Here is a 15401-nt window from a genome sequence, read left to right on the forward strand (position 1 = left end):
ATTCCACCAAGATAGGGAGCATGAAGCCATTCGACAAAGCATCACAAAACAAGACTTCTCCTCCTGATGTCTTAGCGAGTTTATCCAGTGACGATCTGTGCCAGGAGACAGGGAATGTCCCAGCCTCAATCTGTGACGGGTCGGTTTCTCAAAGCTTGACTGCCCTCGGAGTGCTCCTGTTGACCCTGATGCCTGTGGGTTAAGAGAGAGGAAAGCACTAAGTGAGCCTTGGTCAAGGTGCATCAGGCAAGTGTAGGATCATATCCGGCTGTGACCACAGATGGCCTGCCAACAACCACCATCAAGCCTCACGCAAGAATAATAATCATATTGCTGAGGCCACTGGAATACAACCAGAACCCTACAGAATAACAGTCCAGTAGTGAGTTCAATTGAAAACTGAGTACAAATATTTTGAGTGGTTTTAAGTTCAAATATCTACACCAATCTTGATAGTCACTAAAAATATTCAGTTGAGATTATTTAGATATGAAAATTGGGAAGAGCTATTTCTTTCCAATAAATCAAAAGGCCACACTAACGGACAATAAACAGAAATCCATACTAATAATAGAAATGCGGAAAGGATGGAAGCTGACGTTATGACATAATTTCATGTCACTTCATATCACGGTGCAAATTTGATCGCAGAGCGAAGAACATCGACGTTGCAAAGTCTTGCAAAGTCTGTGCTTTGCATCTGTCATTAGAAGTTACTCAATTTTCAAAATCACTGGTTGCTTAACCATTGTCCATTTAATCCCGTGTGATGCGACATCAAACTACAACTCATTTCAGGCTCAATGCCGAAGTATTCACTGCGGAAGATCTTGAAGATTAGAGAAGACAACGGGCGACACTTCAAATTGAAGAGAACCCTCTGGGTTTAGAACTCATCATCAGTAGTAACATTTAAGAGCAAATGACTCCAGCAATAAATGCTGTCCTGACTAGAAGCCAAAGTAGATCATTTGTTAGAATATCTTTATAATGTTATAGCTAACGAAAGGTCATTAATTTGAAAAGTAGCATTATTATCTCTTTCATTTCAATCAAAGGCACATGGTATCAGGCTTCATGGATCATAGAATTTACAGTGCAGAAGGAGGCCATTCGGCCCATCGAGTCTGCACCGGCTCCTGGAAAGAGCATCCTACCCAAGATCAACACCTCCACCCTATCCCCATAACCCAGTAACCCCACCCAACACTAAGGGCAATTTTGGACACTAAGGGCAATTTAGCATGGCCAATCCACCTAACCTGCACATCTTTGGACTGTGGGAGGAAACCGGAGCACCCGGAGGAAACCCACGCACACACGGGGAGGATGTGCAGACTCCGCACAGACAGTGACCCAAGCCGGAATCGAACCTGGGACCCTGGAGCTGTGAAGCGATTGTGCTATCCACAATGCTACCGTGCTGGCTTAAATGTAGTCAGAGGCAGTAAAGTTTATGTTTGATAGTTACCAGAAACTAGAGCACAACAACATAGAAGCCATTCGGCCCATCAAGTCTGCTCCGCCATTCATTGCGATCGTGGTTGATCATTCAAGTCAATAGCCTGGTTCCACCCCCCCCCCCCCCCCCCCCCCGTATTCTTTGTTCCCCTATTCCCCATTTAAAAATAAGATTCTGCTCCTCACCCCAGCCCGGCTACAGCCCTGCTTCAAACGTCCTGTGTTCTCTTTTTGTATTGTGATATTGTTAATAGACATCTGAACACTTCACTGTGACAACCTGGCTGAATTGAAATATGGTGGTTTTCAGAAAATCTGAGCCTTGTCAGTGACTTTCTGCTGTCAGTCACATGGGTCTGCTTGTTCTCATCGCTAAATCCTGTCATTTCACTTGACGTGAATCACATGCGTTTGTCCGTCCTCATTTTTGGTCAAAAATTGACAAGGTTATGGACAGAGATCATCGCCGGAATTCTCCGTTCCTGAGACTATGTGTTGACGCTGGGGCAGGATTTGTGGACTTCCATGACAGCAAAACTCTCGCCGAACCTGGACCGATTCAGCGTCTGTTTAGGGGCTAGCACCGGCACCACGTGGAACACAATCGACTCCAATGAAAAACGTTGCAGGATTCGCTAGATTCGCGACTGACACTCGGGAGGCTGACAAGCTGCAGCCGCACATACACACACTTCACTCCCCACACGCACCACCCCAGCCAACAAGATTGCACTGGTTGTGCAGGACCGTATCCTTATGGATGATAGGTGGGCTGGGGCCTGAGAGAACCTGGGGGAGTGCCCCGGAGGGCATCTTTACGATCCGTGGCCCTAAGTTCTTGCAGGCCGTGGCAATGGTTCTCCATACCCATCCACCCTGGCCCCACAACCCACCTCCCGGCCACCCCCCCCCCCCCCCCCCCTCCCCCACACCCGACCCTGGCAGAATCCTCCTGGCCAGCGGCACAACTGTCAGCAAACAATGGCAATGTGGGACACTTTCAGTATCCCCTCCCTCTCCCTCAGCAGAGCCAGGACGCTGATCCTCGCCGTCGGAAATTCGGGCCATCAGAGGCGGAGAATCGCGGAGGCTCGGGAGAATAGCGGGTCGGGCCTGCTAATGATGTGCAAATGGTGTTTACTGTACGTGCATCGACGCCACCGTCGAGGCAACGAAGAATTGCGATTTGGCGTGAAATCGGCGCCCGCCTGAAATTCAGCGTCAAAAACGATTCTCCGGCCAATTGCGTTTTGCGATTTCGGAGTCGGCCAACGGAGAATCCCACCCCGTGTCTGTGAAGGGGGCAACGTATCCCCCTTCTTGACTTACTCTGGGCACCGCACCTCAGAAAGAATACATTTGCCTTGGAAACAGCGCAGTGCAGGTTTATTGGTGATGCAGAGCAAGGCCAGCAACACAGGTTCAATTCCCGTACCGGCTGAGGTTACCCATGAAGGCCCTGCCTTCTCAACCTTGCCCCTTACCTGAGGTGTGGTGACCCTCAGGTTAAACCGCCACCAGTCAGTTCGCCCCCTTAAAGTGGAAAGCAGCCTATGGTCATCTGGGACTGTGGCGACTTTACCTTTACTCTACAAGATACTGCAGTGAGTGGAATACCACAGGGCTCTGTGTTGGGATCTCAACTATTTACAATTTGTAAGAATGACTTAGCTGAAGGGACCTAACGCATGCTTGCTAAATTTGCTAATGAGAGAAAGATAGGTAGGGTTGTAAGTTGCGAAGATAACAAAGCAGTTTGCAAAGGGACATTGATAGGTTAGGTGAGTGGAGTATAATGTGGGAAAATATGAACTTGCCCATTCAGCAGGAAGAATAGAAAGGCAGCACATTATTTCAATGAGAGTTTTCAGAACTCTGAGTTCCAGAGGGATCTGGGTAAAAGCAAATTACTGCGAGTGCTGGAATCTGAAACCAAAAGAGAAAAGGCTGGAAAATCTCAGCAGGTCTGGCAACATCTGTAGGGAGAGAAAAGAACTAATGTAAATGTGGTGAATCACAGTAGCGTAATTCACACTGCATTACACATGTTGTACTATGTCTCTGTGAGCTCGGCACACGAGCAGTTGCGCAGCTCTGCCACTAGGGGGAGATGCACTGGGAGTGTACGGGAGTTTGTACTGGGCTCCACTCTTGGCTCCACCCACGGCTCCTCCCCCTAACCGGAAGTATAAAGGTTGATGCTGAGAGCCTGCCTGCCAGTTCATCTGGAGTTCATCTTGTCACAGGCAGGCTCTGTTGTAAGACGATTAAAACCACTGTTCACGTCTAACCACGCGTCGCGGGAATTGATGGTCTCATCAGTATCGAGCCCGATGACTCCTTGTCAAAGCACCTCTCGGATCTCGGTGTCCTGGTCCATAAATCACTGTATCAGAGTAACACCATTGGCTGCTGGAATTCACATGTTACTCAATGACATCATCGTTTTGCGTTTTGTGGAATTCACCGTTGTACCCTGTTTGAGCAGCATTTTTAAATGAATCCCTTGCACTGGGTGATACAAACTCGAAGTGTGCAACCTCTGACTCCATCTGTTTGCAGCTACAACAAAGAACATAACGGTTAGTATGCAGGCACAGCAAGCAATTAGGAAGGCAACCAAATGTTCTCCTTTGTTAAAAGAAGAATCGATCATAGAAGTGTTGTTCTGTTGCAACTTTTGTGCAGAACAACACCTGGTGTACTGTGTACAGTCCTGGGTACATTCTAAAGGATTTGAATGTGTTAGAAGCAGTTCGGAGAAGGTTCACAAGACCGATACCTGTGATGGGACAGCTTGAAATGTAATGAAAATTGCTTATTGTCACGAGTAGGCTTCAAATGAAGTTACTGTGAAAAGCCCCTAGTCGCCACATCGCGGCGCCTGTTTGGGGAAGCTGGTACGGGAATTGAACCGTGCTGCTGGCCTGCCTTGGTCTGCTTTAAAAGCCAGCAATTTAGCCCAGTGGGCTGAACCAGCCCCAGAGCACTAAACTAGCTTATCTTATGAGGAAAGTTTGGACGGGCTGGCCTGTGTCCATTTGAGCTCAGAACCATGAGAGATGAACTTATTGAAACATTCCGAGGCGATTTGACAAGTTGGATGCTGAAGGAATCTTCCCCTTTACGAGAGTGACTAGAACCAGGGGACACCCTTTAAAAATTATCAGTGGGATTCTCCGTTGGCGGGATCCTCCGCTTTGCCGGCAGCGCACTCACGCCCGCAGATTTCCTGACGGAGCGGGGGTGCCCACAATGGGAAGCCCCATCGGACGGCCGCCAGGACGAAGGATCCCGCTGCTGGCGGGGGGCGCACCACGCCAGAAAACAGGTGCGGCGGGACAGAGAATCCCGCCCCAAGGGGTCTCCCATTTAAGATGAAGAGGAGAAGAATCTTTATCCCCCCCAGAGGGTTGAGAGCTCTTGCCCCGGAGGCCGGTGGAGGGCAGGGTCATTGAATCTCATTAAGGCAGAGGCAGATAGATTCTTGACTAACAAGAGAGTTGTGGTGAATGTATAAATACTGTTAATTCACCAGTATACTGTATTACATTATACTATGTTATTAACCCTGCGGGCTCCATCTATGGGCCATTGTGTGGCTTCACCCACAGGGGGAGATGTTGGAGCATGTACGGGCTCCGCCCATGGCTCCGCCCTTTAGAGGAAGTATAAGAGCAGCAGACCTGCGGGACCGCCTTCAGCATCGTATCGGTCGCAGGCAGGCAAAGTTGTAAGTTGATTAAAACCACTGTTTACTTCGACACGTGTCTTCGAGCGAATTGATGGTCGCATGAAGAGTCAAAGGTTATCGGGGGTAAGCAGGATGTGAAGTTGAAGCTGCTGTCAGATCAGCCATTATCTAATTTAATGGGATAGAAGATGCAGGGGCCGAATGGCCTCCTCCTGCTCCTAATTCACATAATTATTGTTCATGTTATGTTAATTATATTGTGAAGGTTATGGATAAACATATGGAGAGTAGTGATTTATTAAATACCTTAGGCAAATATAAAAAGGAACTCGTGTCCACCATTTTGTCACAGGCCTTCCATGCCTGAAGTGCATCATCATCCTCAATTGATATTTTGGTTTGATTAGTTAAGTTTCCAGTGACGTTTTGATTTTTGTCAGAGTTCGCCACCAGTGGTTGTCCCTCCTGTCATTTGTGTTCAATTTATTCATATTTTTGTTGTATTCAAATGAGTATAAAAAGGGACTTGCCCTGTTACTGGGACTGGTTAACAAGTCAACAGATCAATATTTGCAGCATCGCCCCCCAAATAATGATATTTTGGTTCAGTGAGTTGGTTTCATTGTAATAATAATCTTTATTGTCACAGGTCAGCTTACATCAACACCGCAATGAAGTGACTGTGAAAATCCCCTCGTCGCCACATTCCGGCACCTGTTCGGGTACACAGAGGGAGAATTCAGAATGTCCAATTCACCTAACAAGCACGTCTTTCGGGGCTTGTGGGAGGAAACCGGAGCACCCGGAGGAAAGCCACGCAGACACGGGAAGAACGTGCAGACTCCGCACAGACAGTGACCCAAGCAGGGAATCGAACCTGGGACCCTGGCGCTGTGAAGCAGCAGTGCTCACCACTCTGCTATCATGCCACCAGGGACTGACATTGGCGTTTAATTTATTCATCTGTGTTTATGAAAGTGAGTATCAATGTTTTCAGATTCTTCTCAATACCATTTAATCGGACAAAGTGTGCGGCCTAGAGTTTCCTCTGCATTTGTGCGATTGACAAGTTGGCAGGCCATGAGTTGCAGAATGTCGCTCAGGAGCTAGGCTTAAACAGCGAACAGAATTTTCACACAAGCCAGCTAATGTGTTTGGTACCAAAACCCTCCAAAGTGATATCCAACCGGAGGTGCGAAAATCAGTTCGCGGAAAGTGGATAATTACGGTGACCTCACCCTTTAAGTTGTAGCAAGGTAATTGCTCACTTTGCAGACACAAAATAAATCGGCTGATGGGAAGTTAAAATTTGGCATGTTGTGTTATCCCCCCCCCCCCCCCCCCCCCCCCCCGCCCCGCCGCCCACCTTAGTCGGCTTGTTGCATTGTCTGGGCCCCAACGGTTGCTAGGCAGAGATGCCAACTGGCATTGATTGAATTAAATAACGCTGTGGTTCTGCATTACTTTTATGAAATTTCAGACAAGCTGTACGACGGAAGGGCAGCGCCCAACATGAAAATGTGAAATGAATGTTTCAGAACGTGGAGTTCTATCAAAGTCAATAAAAACGATAATCAGGTTGTTTCTCTAATAGGAGCAAGATGTAGACACCTGGGAGTGTTCGCGCTGTCGTGAACGCCGTCGCATTTCACGAAGGCGCGAAACGGCGCGACTGACTCTGGCCCCCAGAGCGGTTCACGCCGCTCCAGCCTCCCTTCCCGCCGCCAAATGGGCGCCTTGCCAACCTACACGTGTGCAGTTGGGCCGCGCCAACCCGCGCATGCGTGGGGGACTTCTTTAGGGCGCCGGCCCCGACGCAACATGGCGTGGGAGTTCAGGGGCCGGCCACGCAACAAAGTAGGCCCGGGGGGGGGGGGGGGGGGGGGGGGGGGGGGAGGCCGGCTTGCCGATTGGTGGGCCCCGATTGCGGGCCAGACCCCATCGGAGGGCCCCCCCCCGGGGGTGGGGCCCCCCTCTCCAACCACCCCCCCCCCCCCCCCCACAGGCCGCCCGCCGACCCCTCGCGCAGTGTTCCCGCCGGCAGCGACCAGGTGTGGACACCGCCGGCGGGACTCTGCTTTTTCCGCGCGGCTGCTGGGCCCATGCTGGCCGGAGAATCGGCGGCCCCACCCGCGCACAGCGGCCCACGACCGGTGCCGTGTCAAACCCACCGGCGCAAATGGCGACGATTTTCCGCACCTCGGATAATCGCGCGCCGGGGTCGGGGTGGCGTGGCACAGTTGCGGCGATTCTCCGGCCCGGCGCGGGGCTCGGAGAATCACGCCCCTGATTACACCCAGTAGCAAGGTGAAAATGTAGCCCGGTCAGTAAAATATTACTTTACGAAAATGATTTTGGCACGTTTTACTTTGCAAAGCACAAGTTCACAATAATGTAGCATCGTAAACCAGTGAGTTGTAAATCGTACAGCCAGGATTTTTTTTAATATGTTTTATCGTCTTAGACAACTTGTGGTTCACAATTGAGAAAAGATGATGGTATTCAAAGCAAAATAATGTGGAAGCTGGAAATATGAAATAAAAACAGAAAATGCTGGAAAGATTGAGGTGCATCTGTGGAGGGAGAAACAGAGTTAATGTTTCGAGGCCGAGTGGCTCTTCCTCAGAACTCACGAGAGGGAGAAATGTGTTCGATTTTGTTTCAGAGGGAGTGGGGCAGTGGGATAAAATGGAAGGTCGGGAGAGGTGTGAATCAGGAGAGATTTGACAATAACATCATGGACACAAGACAAAGGGACTGTTCGTGGCAGTGTTAAAGATTAAAGAAGGTACCAACAGTGGCAGAACATGTTAAGAGCAGAACAGGGGTCAGCAATCTGTGAAAGAACAACTTAAAAACAAATGACATCTGGACTTGTGGGGGAGCTTCAGGATTGGTGGGGGTGGGGTGAAGCATTGGGACAAAATAATTGGAAAAATGTTGTCCCTCTCTCTAGCTCTGAAGAAGAGTCGTATGGACTCAAAACATTGAAGGGGTTGGTTTACAAGGAGAGGTTGAGTAGACTGGGACTGTACTCGTTGGAATTTAGAAGGATGAGGGGGGGATCTTATAGAAACATTTAAAATTATGAAGGGAATAGATAGGATAGATGCGGGCAGGTTGTTTCCACTGGCGAGTGAAAGCAGAACTAGGGGGCATAGCCTCAAAATAAGGGGAAGTAGATTTAGGACTGAGTTTAGGAGGAACTTCTTCACCCAAAGGGTTGGGAATCTATGGAATTCCTTGCCCATTGAAGCAGTTGAGGCTCCTTCATTAAATGTTTTTAAGGTAAAGATAGATAGTTTTTTGAAGAATAAAGGGATTAAGGGTTATGGTGTTCGGGCCGGAAAGTGGAGCTGAGTCCACAAAAGATCAGCCATGATCTCATTGAATGGTGGAGCAGGCTCGAGGGGCCAGATGGCCGACTCCTGCTCCTCGTTCTTATGTTCTTATTGGGAGAGATCTTCCAGCTGTCCATGTTGGTGGGATCTTCAGGTCTCTCCACTAGCGCATCCCTTCCATGGGTTTCCCAACTGTGTGGAGTGGTTTCAGTGGATACTCCCATTGACACCTGAAGATCCCATCATCGGTCAACGACGAGGCTGCCTCCCACCACTGAGAGACATGCCACGTGCTGGAAGGCCAGAGAATCCCTCCCACTGTCTCTGTTCCTCTCTCCACAGAAGCTGAGTTTTTCCTGTATTTTCTGTTTTAATTCAAGGTTTCCAGAGCTGATTTGGAGTTGGGGGACCAAGTGTACTGTGCCAAAGTTTGCAGATGACACGAAGATGAGTGGTAGAGCAAAGTGTGTAGAGGACACTGAAAGTCTTCAGAGGGGTCGAGATAGTTTAAGTGAGTGGGCACGGGTCTGGAAGATGGAGTACAATGTTGGTGAATGCCAGAGGTCATCCATTTTGGTAGCAACAACACCAAATTGGACTAATGTTTAACTGGCGAAAAATGGCAGCATGCTGCTGTGCAGAGGGACCTGGGTGTCCTTGTGCATGAATCACAAAATGTTGAGTTTGCAGATGCAGCAGATAATTAAGAAGGCAAATGGAATTTTGCCCTTCATTGCTAGAGGGATGGAGTTTAAAAACAGGGAGGCTATGCTGCAGCTGTATAGGGTGCTGGTGAGGCCACACCTGGAGTACTGTGTACAGTTTTGGTTTCCTTACTTGAGAAAGGATGTACTGGCACTGGAGGGGATGCAGAGGTGATTCACTAGGTTGATTCCGGAGTTGAGAGGATTGGCTTATGAGCAGAGATTGAGTAGACTGGGACGAAACTCATTGGAATTTAGAAGAATGAGGGGGGATCTTATAGAGACAAATACAATTATGAAGGGAATAAATAAGATAAAAGCAGGGAGGTTGTTTCCACTGGTGGATGAAACTAGAGCTAGGAGGCATAGTCTCAAAATAAGGGGAAGCAGATTTAGGACCTGAGTTGAGGAGGAACTTCTTCCCCCAAAGTGTTGTAAATTGGTGGAATTCCCTGCCCAGTGAAGCCGTTGAGGCTGCCTCATTGAATGTGTTTAAGGCAAAGATGGATTTTTGAACAGTAAAGGAATTAAGGGTTATGGTGAGCGGGCGGGTAAGTGGAGCTGAGTCCACAAAAAGATTAGCCATGATCTTATTGAATGGTGGAGCAGACTCGAGGGGATAGATGGCCTACTCCTGCTCCTAGTTGTTATGTTCTAGCATTCTTCTTTAATTATATCGGTCTTCAAACTGATGAACATGGAACATACAGTGCAGAAGGAGGCCATTCGGCCCATCGAGTCTGCACCGACCCACGTAAGCCCTCACTTCCACCCTATCCCCGTAACCCAATAACCCCTCCTAACCTTTTTTTTGGTCACTAAGGAGCAATTTATCACGGCCAATCCATCTAACCTGCACGTCTTTGGACTGCGGGAGAAAACCGGAGGAAACCCACACAGACACGGGGAGAACGTGCATACTCTGCACAGACAGTGACCCAGTGGGGAATCGAACCTGGGACCCTGGCGCTGTGAAGCCACAGTGCTATCCATTTGTGCTGCCCAAGTGCTGAAGGAACTGTAATGACTGGAACAATAGCCACTGATTGGTGTGTCTTGAAGCACGGGAATTTATTTGGCCGCAGACAAATACTTTTCACTGTACTTCGGTGCATATGACAATAAATCAAAGCAAATCAAATCAAGTTCACGCCCACAATAGTTGGAATTATAAAGAACCAGACATGAAGAACTGCACTGCTGTTTGATAAAACTCCAGAATAAAGTAGTTTGGTTTTGGAGACACTAAAGTATGTTGATTAGTTGATGCATGCATCAACTAGTCAAATGATGGGGAAGGAAGTGAAATGGGGCTTCATAAACAACAATTCCCGCGGTCGGCTGATGGGACCCATCCTTGTGTTAAATTCATCTTTAATAAATCTGAATCAGCATTGCGATTGAAAACTTGAACCAATAGGAGACTAACGTGATATCAATTTGGCTGCCATCCAGAATTGGAATTTTAAACCGTTAAATATAATTCCCCATTAGTACAAAACTGTTTTAGTGTTTCTGTCACCCTTAGTGTTGAATACATAGATACATAGAATTTACAGTGCAGAAGGAGGCCATTCGGCCCATCGAGTCTGCACCAGCTCTTGGAAAGCACCCTACCCAAGATCAACACCTCCACCCTATCCCCATAACCCAGTAATCCCACCCAACACTGAGGGCAATTTTGGACACTAAGGGCAATTTTATCATGGCCAATCCACCTAACCCGCACATCTTTGGACTGTGGGAGGAAACCGGAGCACCCGGAGGAAACCCACGCACACACGGGGAGGATGTGCAGACTCCGCACAGACAGTGACCCAAGCCGGAATCGAACCTGGGACCCTGGAGATGTGAAGCATTTGTGCTATCGTGCTGGAATACTGCCAGTCTTTCCATTTTTGAAAGTCATCCTTCATAATCTTGGGACGCGTGGATAATGAGTGTGGCAGGTTCCGAGTCAGGTTTAGCTCAATAGAGCTCAGTTACTTTGGAAGGCGGCTTGAGGGAAGAGCGGGGAATCTTGCACTGATGCAAGGTCAAAAGATGGTCTTGAATCACCGAGTGACTGGGGAACGCAAAGAAAAAGTCTCCCAATCTGGCGCCAGAACCAAGCTTCACAAACAAGCCTTCAGTAAATATGAATGAAGAGTACCAAAGAATGAAATAATCCCAGGGGAGCCTATTAAATTTGAAGAAATGTAAACTCTTCAACAGTGCTGCCCCCATGTGATCGTGGAGCTCGGACTGAAAGAGGCAATCTCATAACCTTGAACTTTGTTCAGAATGGAAAGCAGATGCTCGTTCTGCTAAATCTGATATCTATTTAGAATATTAAATAAGTTTGAATTTTGTTGGTACTTTGAATTGGTGCGGATTCCATCGTAAACCTTTACCTCAGGATTTCACAACAGAAAAGGCCAACCTGAATCTAAAGAGATGCAGTTTTAGATACTTCAGCACGATCGGAGGTATCGAGAGATCTCCTGTGACACTATTTGCTGTCCCAGTCTCCAAAGGTTTCGACTGTCCACTTGCTATTCACTAAGCAACAGCTTACCTCTCATACCAGAGCCGAAAGTCGTCTCGCACCTAAAATGAACCCATTCAACGCCGTCGCTGCTTTTCCAGTGAAAGAACCAAGTGACTGTGGGTCCATTCCCAGCTCCAATTCCTGTCAAAAATCACCACTGGAGCGGGCGGCACAGTGGCGCAGTGGTTAGCACTGCTGCCTCACGGCGCCGAGGACACGGGTTCGATCCCAGCCCCGGGGGGTCAATGTCCGTGCGGAGTTTACACATTCTCCCCGTGTCTGCGTGGGTCTCACCCCCACAACCCAAAGATGTGCAGGGAGCGTAGCTGAATTGGCCACGTGATGAATTTCGAGGCAGTATGGAGATAGGACTGAGGGATGGCACTAGCTAGGTTGCTCTTTTGGGAGCCACAGCAGACACAATGGGCCGAATGGCCTGCTTCTGTTCTGTAAATAACAAATAACAAAACAAACAACCACACAAACAGGGAGTCATGGGCGAATCAATGGAGGGATATGTCACAAAATTGACACAGATGGTTCACGTCATTCCAGAGGCACAGTGGTTAGCACGGCTGCCTCACAGCTCCAGGGTCCTGGGTTTGATTCTGGCCTTGGGTGACTGTCTGCGTGGAGTTTGCACGCTCTCCCCGTGTGTGCGTGGGTTTCCTCCGGGTGCTCCGGTTTCCTCCCACAGCCCAAAGATGTGCAGGTTAGGGGGATTGGCCAGGCTAAATTGCCCCTTTGTATCCAGGGATGAGCAGGTTAAGTGACAGGGATAGAGTGGGATGGGATGGGCAGTGGGCTTAGGTTGGGTGCTCTTTTGGAGTGTAGGTGCAGACGTGATGGGCTGAATGGCCTTCTTTTGCACTGTAGGGACTCTATGATTCATTATAAATCAATATTGCTTGCTTGTAAAAGCAAAAAAAAACTGCAGATGCTGGAACTGAAATAATAATGGAAAATGCTGGAGTTACTCAGCAAGCCAGAGAGTGTTGATGGAGAGAGAAACACAGTGAACATTTCAGGTCATGACACAGGGTCACAGCCCTGAATTGCTCACGGACATATTAAACTTTTAAGTAAGACTCGTGTTTTTAAGAAAAAGATATACAAGCACAAAACTGCAGAGTCTGTAAAGTAAGCACTTGCTGGAAGAGTCCTAGTGGATTACACTTGCCCAACTAGTACAGAGAGAACAGAATTTTGCACATAAAAAGGTGTCAAGGCCTCTTTCAAACAGAGACACTTCAAAGGAAGAGGTGCAATGCTAAAACTGAATGGTAATAAGAACCAGATAGAAGCAGGTTTAGGCAATACAACCCCTCGAGCCCGCACCACCATTCAATGAGATCATGGCTCATCTCAGCCTCAACTCCACTTTCCTGCCCGTTCTCTATAACCCTTCAACCCATTACTACTTAAAAGTCTGCCTATCTCCTACTTCAATTTACTCAATGTCCCGGCATCTATCACACTCTGGGGTGAGTTCCACAGATTCACGACCTTCGAGAGAAGTAATTTCTCCTCATCTCTGTTTAAAATCTGCTACCCTTTATCCTAAAACTAATGGGTGGGATTCTCCGACCCCCCCCCCCCCCCCCCCCCGCCGGGCAGGAGAATCGCCATGGGGCGGCATGAATCCCGGCCCCGCCGGCTGCCGAATTCTCCGGTGCAGGGGTTTTGGCGGGGGTGGGAATCGCGCCGCGCCGGTTGGCGGGCGCTGGTAGTGCCACCCCGGTGATTCTCCGGCCCACGATGGGCCGAGCGGCTGCCAGTTTTAGGCCAGTCCCGCCGGCGTAAATTAGACCTGGTACTTACCGGCGGGACCTGGCTCTGCCGGCGGCCACCAGGGTTCTCGGGGGGGGCGCGGGGGGACCTTGCCCACCGATCCGCGGGCGGGCCTGTGCCGTGGGGGCAGTCTTTCCCTCCGCACCAGCTGCTGTGGACCTCCGCCATGGCCGGTGCAGAGACGAACCCCCCCCCCCCGCGCATGCGCTGGGATGACAGCACCACACGCTGGCGCTCCCGTGCATGCGCCAAGCCCCTTCCACGCCGGATGGTGCGGTGCCAACCCCACTGCCGCCGGCCTAGACCCTAAAGGTGCAGAGGATTCTGCGCCTTCTGGGTGGCCCGATGCTGGAATGGTTCACGCCACTCCTCGGCTCCGGGACTGCCCGCCCCGCCGGGTAGGGGAGAATCCCGCCCACGATCTCTCGTTCTAGATTGCCACACAAGAGGAAGCATCCGCTCTATGTCAACTTTGTCAATACGTTTGATCATCTTATATTCCTCAATTAGATCTTCTCTCATTCTTCTAAACTTGAGGGGCAGGGTTCTCTGAAAATGGGGCAATGTCCCCATGCCGGCAGGAAAACCAGCGCCAATCACTCCCGCGTCAACAGCCCCCGAAAGTGAGGAATTCCCCAATCTCCTAACCGGTGGGGCGGGGGGTCCTGGCGTGTTGGAGTGGCGTGAACCACTCTGGCGTTGGGCCGCCCCAAAGGTGCAGATTAGGGGCCAAGCCCTCACATTGAGGGGCTAGGCCCGCGCCGGAGTAGTTCTCGCTCCGCCGGCTGGCGTGAACGGCCTTTGGCGCCAAGCCAGCCGGGGCCGAAAGGACTTCACCGGCCGGCGTAAGTCTGCGCATGCGCCGGAGCGTCAGCGGCTGCTGACGTCATACCGGCACATGCGCAGGGGAGGGGGTCTCTTCCACCTCCGCCATGGTGAAGACCATGGCAAAGGCGGAAGAAAAAGAGTGCCCCCACAGCACAGGACCCCCGCCGATTGGTGGGCCCCGATCGCGGGCCAGGCCACCGTGGGGGCACCCCCCGGAGTCAGATCGCCCCACACACCCCGCCGCCCGCCCACGCCGCCAATCCCGCCGGTAAGGTAGGTGGTTTAATCCACGCCGGCGGGAGAGGCTTGTCAGCGGTGGGACTTCGGTCCATCGCAGGCCGGAGGATCGCCGCGGGGGGCCAACCGACCGGCGCGGCGCGATTCCCATTCCCGCTTGAATCTCGGGGCCAGAGAATTCGGGAAATGGCGGGGGTGTCAGAGAATCCCGCCCAAAGTTACTGTGAAAAGTCCCTAGTCATCACATTCCAGCGCCTATTTGGGTACCATCTCAGCAGAAACCATCTCCTGTAAGTTACATCCCAGACTGTTGACAAGATGTGAGTTGAAAGAAAGCAGTTTTTGTGCGAAAGGCATTTTGTAATTTTCCCCTTCCATTTGCTGGTAATAAAGTCTCTCTCTCTGATTGCCGGAAGCAAGTCACAGGACAGCAAAGCCACAGTCGGAAAGGTAAGAGAATAACCCTTGTCAGCTGATCTGTAGAACCAAAAATCTCCAAACCAACTGCCCAAGTCAGCATTGCCGGAGTCACCCAACTTAACTGCCGTAATATTTCATTATGTATACCTCCCAGACACATCGAAGGCTGATTCATGTCTTGATGGTGTGTTTTCCAGGTGAAAGGTTATCAGAAGCTGGCAGGAGGTGACCATCACCATCCTATTGAATGGGGGAGTAGACTCGAAGGGCCGACTGGCCTACTCCTGTTCCTAACCCGCATGAGGGGTAAATATTGTCCAGGACACCAGATAGAACTCAGTCTACTTTTCTTCAGTACAGCACCATGGTAACTTATACCCAACTGAGAGGATAGT

The sequence above is a fragment of the Scyliorhinus canicula genome, chromosome 24, assembly GCF_902713615.1.
Source record: "Scyliorhinus canicula chromosome 24, sScyCan1.1, whole genome shotgun sequence".
NCBI lineage: Eukaryota > Metazoa > Chordata > Chondrichthyes > Carcharhiniformes > Scyliorhinidae > Scyliorhinus > Scyliorhinus canicula.